The sequence below is a fragment of the Rhamphochromis longiceps genome, linkage group LG9 (assembly GCF_057381845.1).
Source record: "Rhamphochromis longiceps isolate RC_006_pf linkage group LG9, R_longiceps_female_GT1.1, whole genome shotgun sequence".
NCBI lineage: Eukaryota > Metazoa > Chordata > Actinopteri > Cichliformes > Cichlidae > Rhamphochromis > Rhamphochromis longiceps.
Window position 1 is genome coordinate 34,229,023 of NC_140565.1, and position 8,822 is coordinate 34,237,844.

An 8,822-nucleotide genomic window follows, 5' to 3' on the forward strand; every position below is an offset into this window, starting at 1 on the left:
AGAACAACTGAGATCATTCATCCACAATACGAGGTTAGTTATTAATATACTGCAACAACATGGGAACAGAGCAGCTGCGAGAGAATTCAACATTAATGAATCAATGTTACGGAAGTGGAGGAAGCGCAGATGAAATAATGATAAATTGCAGATGATGATGGTTGTAGCCGCTGCGATGCTTTCGACCAAAACAGGCGCAGCTTGGTGACATCATCAACATGCACTATCGCGATAGAGCGATATAGTCAAAATCTCTATCGTTGGCAAAATTTATATCATTTCTATCGTATATGAGGCATGTTGTAAAAAGCTCTTTGAGTGCTGAGGTAGAGTAGAGCCATTGCGGGTGGGTATAAATTTTAAAAAAAAAAGGCACTGCTAGCATAGTAGAGAACAGAAGCATCACCAAATATGTTTTCAAACCAATCTCTTTCAAGCCAAAGAGTAGAAATTTGATGAAGCCTATCTTACCTTTGTCTTCACCTTTACAATGGTGGATAATGAGGACAGTTTAAAGCCAAACAAGCTAAATGCCACTTGGAGACAAAACATCCACAGCACAAAGACAAGTCAGTTTACTTTTTTTAAACAAAAATTTGTGAATAGTTGTCCTTAACAGTGTCTTTTTAATAAAGCTGCATCCATGCCAGCAAATGCTTACCTCTGCTCTTATAAAGTTGCCTACCAAGTGGCACAGTGTAAAAAAGCCACACGCAATTGCGGAGGAATTAATAGCATCAGCATATTTATGATATGGGGGCAGGGAAAGCTCAGTAGGTAGAGCCTAGAGCTGGGCGATATGAGATTTTTTCATATCACGATATGTTTTTTTCATTTCAGGCGATAACGATATCTATCACGATATAAGCCAAATAACTATATTTGTAAGATTTAAATGTGCCGTTGCTCACAAGTAAAATGTGAAATAATCAGCAGCTTGGTCAAAGGAGCTTGCAAAGAAAAGCGTCTGGACTTCTAAAGAAGTCCAGACGCTTTTCTTTGCAAGCTCCTTTGACTACGATGACCTGGATGACTGAGAACCTTCACAGACATAATCAGCAGCTTGTTTTGATTTAAATATTTATTTCCCATAATAAGTTCAACAGGGTAGATGTACTTAAGGAACATGAGACTTTTTCAGATAAATAAAGGCAAATATTGCAAACTACACAAAAGGCAGCCGCTAAAGCGTTTAAGTTTCAAAATAGAACAAACGAAACAGACTAAATTGTCAATTCCACTTAGAAACAAAATATTAATTCTAAAAATAAATCTTACTTTGTTTTACAGAAGATCAGACAAAACTGACTAACTTTTGTCAATATCAAATAAACTGAGAACTAAAAGGAAATTCTCAATCTCTCCTTGTTGTACAGCTGAGCTTTTCAAACAGTTTTAACAGTTACTTTAGTCTGACAAAAGCCGAATGACGAATTAGCGCTTCCAGTCAGACTGAGCTGCACCTCTTTATTGTATTTCCAGACTTGCTTTCGGCACAATTTACAGTGCACGCTACTCTGTTTTTGTCAGACTTGAAATAGCTGAAATACCTTCACACTACGGAACTTCTATGGCTCTTCCGTTCGACAATCTCTCCGGCGTTGGAACCATCATCTGTTTTCTCTTCGGTAACCTTCGGTCACGCTCGGTTGATTTTTCCAGTCGGCACACTCATTTCCTCCATTACCCGGGCGGCACGGCGGCTGGCTGCTTCCCAAACAAATACACGTGTGTGGCTTGGCACTTGTGCTGTACGTAATAAGTCACGTGATGTGACGCTGCAGCTGTGATTGGTTCGGCTCTGCACTACTTAATTTGGATTGGCTGTTCTTTTTTTTATTTTTTATTTATTTATTTATTTATTTATTTATTTATTTTATTGTTAAGAGGACAAGAGAGATGAGGTCTATCGCAATAGTTTAATTTTTCTATCGAGAAAAAGTTATTTCGCAATACATATCGTTATCGTTCTGTCGCCCAGCTCTAGTAGAACCCCATGATCAGAAGGTCCGACATTCAAATCCCCTGAACAGCTACCCTGAGGTACCCCTGAGCAAGATACCGTCCCTACACACTGCTCCCTGGTGCACCTCCTTAGTGGCTGCCCACGGCTTCACTGAGTGAATGGGTCAAATGCAGAGAGAGTAATTTCCCCACAGGGATCAATAAAGTACACATTTATTATTATTATTATTATTATTATTATTATTATTATTATTATTATTATTACATGTCAGAGGACATAGTGGAACAGCCTAATGATAAGGTGCATGATAAACACTTTTCTCTGCAGATGGATGAAGCCACTGACAGTAACAGAGACTGCTTACTGATAATGTATGTCAGAGCGTCTATTCTTTTAAAAGATTTAATTTGCTTCAGCAGTTGAAATTAAAAGTTACAGTGCTGAACATTGATGTGAAATCAGCGGTCTGTTTTCTCACAAAGGATGCCCTTAGAGGAGGGCCGCGCAGTTTTATGCTAAAAGAAAAATGTATTGTTATGACTATTTTCTTCTGGCTTCTCCTGGCTGGTTCTCCTCTTGCACCTCATTCACATTTGACCTCGTCTTGTATCATCCCTCTTCCTGGAATAAGATGGAGAACGAAAAATCACCTCCCCAACCTATCTTTGCTGCATTTAAAATTATCTAGCAATTTTCAGCATACCGTTTCTAGTTATTATCTAAGCTCAGGACATGTTCGGTCTCCCTTGGTCAAGCAAAAGTATCTCCCTGACTTTAACCAGTGTGATGTGTAAGCATGTTTGCAGAACCCTCCGCAACTCAGCATGTCAGTCGCAATAATTCATAGTGCTGAATGAAGGTTTTGACCATCACTACATGGAGTGCCAACTCTTTAATGAGCACATAGCAATGTGTACATAAAAAACAGCATTGTTTAATCATTTTATTTCTAACTTCGCCCAGTAAGCTGAGTATTATAATGTAAACAGTAAAATGTAATTAGGCTGCTCTTTATTTCAGGCGACGTTCAGGATTAAAATGTTGGAAGGATTCCCTGACTTACACTGTGTTTGTGTCTTTGTTTAGAAGCAGAGCGACACAGATGGATCCAGTTCTCAACCCTGTGAGCACTGTGGTGGTGGGAAAGAGTTTCTTTGTGACCTTTGTGGAAGAACTTTCAGTAATCGTGGGAGCCTAAGAAAACATCAACTTAGACACACTGGAGGCAAAATGAACTACTGCAACGAATGTGGGAGAGGCTTCACTACTGCAGGTGACCTAAACCTGCATAAACGAGTCCACACAAGAGAGAAACCATACAAGTGCAGACACTGTGACAAAAGCTTCTCACAATCAGCTCATTGTAAAACACATGAACGTACACACGTTAAAGGGAACTTCAGCTGTGACCAGTGTGACAAGACCTTCAGAAATCTCAGTTCATACACCACACACAAACGATCCCACGCTGCAAATAAACTCTTTCACTGTTACCAATGTGCAAAAACATTCACTTCATTATCTGCTCTGTGCAAACATCAGCGTGGTCATGAAATTATTCCCATCGCTGGATCACAATGAATCTGCAGAGACAGAAAGATCCTCTTCTGGTTTCAGGGTCAGACTTAAACACCTTGAGATCAGGCTCCACAGAGTTCAGGTGGAGTCTCCTGTAGAGAGTGTCAGCTGATGTCACACTTGGATCTGATGAGGTAGCTCTGATTTCTGGACCTGCAGTAAACACACTGAATGTTAAATTTAGGTAGTATGGAGATAAACATAAAGTTTATTTTCCTTTGAGCGATATTAGTGCTTTTTATCCCTGTCACATTTTAATCTTTGTTCCCTTAGTACACAGTAGTGTGTAGTAGTTGTACTTTTTATTGTATTATAAAAGTTATAGGAATGTGTTTTTTACCAAACTGATATTGCATGAAAACTGCAGATGTGGATAATAATAACTTCATAAAGCATTTTCAAACAAAATACCAAGCAGCAATTTTACATACAGTGGTCATTTATCGCAGGAGTTATGTTCTAAAAATAACCCACGATAGGTGAAATCCGCAAAGTATCCAACTTTATTTTTTACAATTATTATAGATTATAGATGTTTTAAGACTGTAAAACACCCCACTACACACTTCATACATTTTTGTCAGACAGACATGGACAATTTTCACACTTCTCTTGTGAAAGTTCAAACCTTCGTAGAAAAAGACGTCCAGTATTATAGAATGAAACCACAGGCACTCACAGATGCCTTTGATGGTGCAAAACATTTCGTCAACATTGTGTTTTTTGGGAAGAAAACTGTCACGAGGCGGGATGGACTCATGCGCAGACAAGGGAAGCTAAATGCAGTTCCTTTTATTAACACACAACACCAGGTGCAACTATATATAGGTGAGAGAGGGGGGGGGATCCAGAGGGGCACAGGGGACGTCCAGAAATAGGGCCTCTTTACACATGAGGAAATCGTCACACAGTTCCAAAACACAACACACCAGCAACTCCACTCGCCCAGGGTTTTAAGGGAAAGAGAATCCTGCGCACAGGAACAAGCGGTTAATCCAGAAAGATAAAACGAAGAGACAACTTGAAACTAGGGTACGGAAGCTTACAACCGAGGTTACTCAATAGTCCAACCATGAGATGTTTCCAGCCACTGCCTTAAGTAGTGGACGCTGGTGAAGTGATGAGCCACAGGTGCGAAGGGCAGGATCGGAAGCCTGCAATGAGCTCTGCCCAGGCGACACATGGTGAGCGTGAGGGAGAACCAGAAACATATGTAGCCAACCTGGGTCCGCCAGGCAGACATGGGGACCATGACAAAAACTTACAAACAGACAGTACAGCATCTCACAGTCGCACTACTAGCGATCGAAGATTTATGTAAATTTGACAGGAGACACGGCAGACCACTGTGACTCAAGGTCTGATTATTTAAGACCTTGAGTCACAGTGGTCTACAATCAGTACCCAGAACATAATCCGCTGTTAAAAAAAATTAAATAAATAAAAAAACATGCAAATTTGCACACAAAAAAATCAGACCAGGAAAAGTGAACCATGTTATAGCGCCAGGCAACTGTATATACATGTGTATATTTTTTTTTCATTATAACTTTCTTGCTTTTTTCCAAATCTAACTTCTTTCTATGTATTTGTATGTACAGTGGAACCACAACTTACGAAATTAATTTGTTCCCAAGGGTCTTTTGTAAGTCGAAAATTTTCGTAAGTCGAAGCACCCATTGCGCATTTTGAGTGAGGCGATGCTGAACGATAGGCTATAGACTAATTGCTAACTAGAACAACAATACGTCGTTCAAGTGGAACAGCGAAGCGCAAGTACGGAACCCAAGGGGTTGTCACATGATTCGGAAGGCATTGTGGGCATTGTAGGCTCAGCCAATCAGAGCCAGTGGATTTCGTTACCCGGGCATTTTGCCGTAACACGGGCAGAAATATTGTCGTTCAGTGCCTTCATAACTTGAATTTTTCGTTAAACGGGGTATTCGTGAGTCGGGGTTCCACTGTATTTATTTTATCTGTTACCTCAGTAAAATTTTAATTGTTTTTCTATTTAATCTTCTTATGCTGTGGTAATCTGTGCTCTTAAAAGTGTTTCTTCCCAAACTCCAAATAATGTCACACGAGTTGCTCTTAAAGCTTCCAGTATGAACTAAATCTGTCAACTGGTTTGTACCAGAAGATACAGCAGTGAGTCAGTGTAACCTTTAGTTTATTTACTGTATCTTTGACGTCCACATGTTGTTTGTTATTGGATGCATTTTGATCCATGTTCTGCAGCTGTTTTCTTGTTGATTTTAAGTTTGTATTGTCAAATCCTCATTCTGTTAAACCATTAGTTATATTTGATGAACTCTCTGTAAAGTTTGTTTTATAAAACACTTTGGTGTGAAAAATAAAGAGATGGTCTCACAACAAGTAGTTTGAGATTTGAGTTAAGATTCAGATTGATTGTTTGAAGGTTAGGGTTAGGAAAGTATGAGTAAAGATCATGTTTCTTTTAGCATTGTTAATGGCCAAAAATGTTATTCTAGTTAGAGTCCATGAACACTAAACTGTTTCAGACCAGTTGACGTTCAATTCAATTTTATTTTTATAGCACCAAATCACAACAAGAGTCGCCTCAAGGCGCTTTATATTTTATGGTAGGCCCTACAATAATACATCCAGAGAAAAAACCCAACAATCATATGACCCCCTATGAGCAAGCACTTTGGCGACAGTGGGAAGGAAAAACTCCCTTTTAACAGGAAGAAACCTCTGGCAGAACCAGGCTCAGGGAGGGGCGGGGCCATCTGCTGTGATTGGTTGGGTTGAGAGAAGGAAGACAGGACATAGACATGCTGTGGAAGAGAGACAGAGGTTAATAACAGATATGATTCAATACAGAGAGGTCTATTAATACATAGTGAGTGAGAAAGGTGACTGAAAAGGAAAAACTCAATGCATCACGGGAATCCCCCGGCAGTCTACATCTATTGCACCATAACTAAGGGAGGATTCGGGGTTACCTGATCGAGCCCTAACTATATGCTTTAGCAAAAAGGAAAGTTTGAAGCCTTATCTTAAAATCCAAGCGGGAAGCTGGTTCCAGAGAAGAGGGGCCTGAAAACTGAAAGCTCTCCCCCCCCCTTCTACTTTTAAATACTCTAGGAACAACAAGTAGGCCTGCAGTGCGAGAGCAATTATATAGGGTGATATGGTACTACGAGGTCAGATAAGATGGGGCCTGATTATTTAAGACCTTGTATTTGAGAAACAGGATTTCGATGTTCAATTCTGGATTTAACAGGAAGCCAAAACAGGAGAAATCTGCTCTCTCTTTCTAGTCCCTGTCAGTACTCTTGCTGCAGCATTTTGGATTAGCTGAAGGCTTTTCATGGAGTTTTTAGGACTTCCTGATAATAATGAATTACAGTCGTCCAGCCTGGAAGTAATAAATGCATGAACTAGTTTTTCAGCATCACTCTGAGGCAGGATGTGTATATATAGCTTTTGAGCTCGAGACATACCAAGGGCTCACAGAAGAGCTCGAGAAGATGTGGAGGGTGAAGGTAATGGTGGTCCCCGTGGTAATCGGAGCACTAGGTGCGGTGACTCCCAAGCTAAGCGAGTGGCTCCAGCAGATCCCGGGAACAACATCGGAGATCTCTGTCCAGAAAAGCGCAGTCCTGGGAACAGCTAAGATACTGCGCAGGACCCTCAAGCTCCCAGGCCTCTGGTAGAGGACCCGAGCTTGAAGGATTGACCGCCCACAGGGGCAAGCAGGGAATTTTTATATATATATATCTATATATATATATATATGCCACTGAAAACGTTACATCCAGATGAACAGACTCAACCTTTTGGGATGTATGGAACATTGTATTTGTTTTAATTACATTATTATTTGGTGCACGTGTTTTTTGCTGCCATGATGCCTGGTCTCTATTGGAAACGACATTTTTAATAAATCTCATTCCCATTCATTTTATAATAAAAGAATTAATAAAAAGTTATCCTGTGGAAAAATGGTAAATGGACTGGTTCTTATGTTGTGCTTTTCTACTCTTCTGAGCACTCAACGCACTTTATACAACTTGTACATTCACCCATTCACACCAGCACATTTCTTTCCTAGGTGCTTTCTAACTGACATTCACACACATTCATACTCCGATGGATGCATTGGAGAGCAATTTGGGGTTAGTATCTTGCCCAAGAATATTTGGCATGCAGACTAGGGGAAGCCAGGAATTGAACCACCAACCTTCTGATCAGTAGCTGACCTGCTCTACTATCTGAGCTACAGCCAACCAAAGAGGGGAATTTTTGATTCCTGTGCGCATTACCTCCTGGTACCCTGCTTCCTAGCAATGTATTCCCCCTTAGACTTACCTAAAGAAGCGCTTACACCTGAGTTGATTTGTTGTTGTTGTCTTCAAACATTCTTTATTTTCAGACCACTGCACATTGTTCATTTAACCTTCTGAACTATTCCATTTGAGTCCTCCAAGTGACTGTTTTGCTAGTTTAAGTCTTCTTCCTGTTTCCACTACTTAGTCAAAACCAGCAATAACAACCTGTATAACACGTAACACTGTGGCTTAGCTGGTCAAAGTTACCTGCCTTATAAACAAAAATCTCAGTAGTGCCTATAACCTACATCCATACATGCTCTTTCTCCTTAGAGAATGTTGACTGTAGGGCAAAACGGTGTCTAACCCTGCTGCTTGATGAACACCTTCCTAAATCAGTGAGCCAATGAATAAAAGCCATTTTAGGAGAAATATACTATGTGAAATTTTGTGTAAATCACATTTGTGTGGCTCATTTAAATCTTCTTCTGAAAGTGAAACACTTAAAAATACATATGCCATAACCTTTGAGTCACAAGCTGACCCTGAGCCTCCCCAGTAAATCCAGCAGCTTTTTAACACCAGAAGTCTTTCATTTGCTGCAGACGTTAGTAAATCTGACCCTAAATTATAACAAGCTGTTCTTGTTTATTTGGTTGTGGACTTTGGGAGGTCCAGAGCAGGTCCACAGGTCCAGTTCAGATAGAGGGGGAGGAGGTGGAGGTGGTCACCACATACAAGTACCTCAGGCTGTGGGTGGACAATAAACTGGACTGGTCATGCAACACAGAGCACCTGTATAAAAAAGCCCAAAGCCGACTGTACTTCCTCAGGAGGCTGAGGTCTTTTAACATCTGCAGGAAGCTCCTGAGGATGTTTTACCAGTCGGTGGTTGCTGGAGTACTTTTCTATGCTGTGGTGTGCTGGGGGAGCAGCACAGCAAAGAAGGACTCATCCAGGCTGGAGAAACTGATCAGGAA

At 40.5% G+C, this 8,822-nt stretch overlaps 1 pseudogene across 1 annotated transcript in view; it reads left to right on the forward strand.

Annotated features, from left to right (window-relative positions):
• Positions 1-4,941, forward strand: part of LOC146662736 (uncharacterized) — a 37,529-nt pseudogene extending 32,588 nt beyond the window's left edge. Inside the window, exon 4 of the transcript XR_014913407.1 lies at positions 3,053-4,941. The product of XR_014913407.1 is annotated as an uncharacterized LOC146662736 (transcript). The remainder of the gene's footprint in view (positions 1-3,052) is intronic.
• The last annotated feature ends 3,881 nt before the right edge of the window (positions 4,942-8,822 follow it).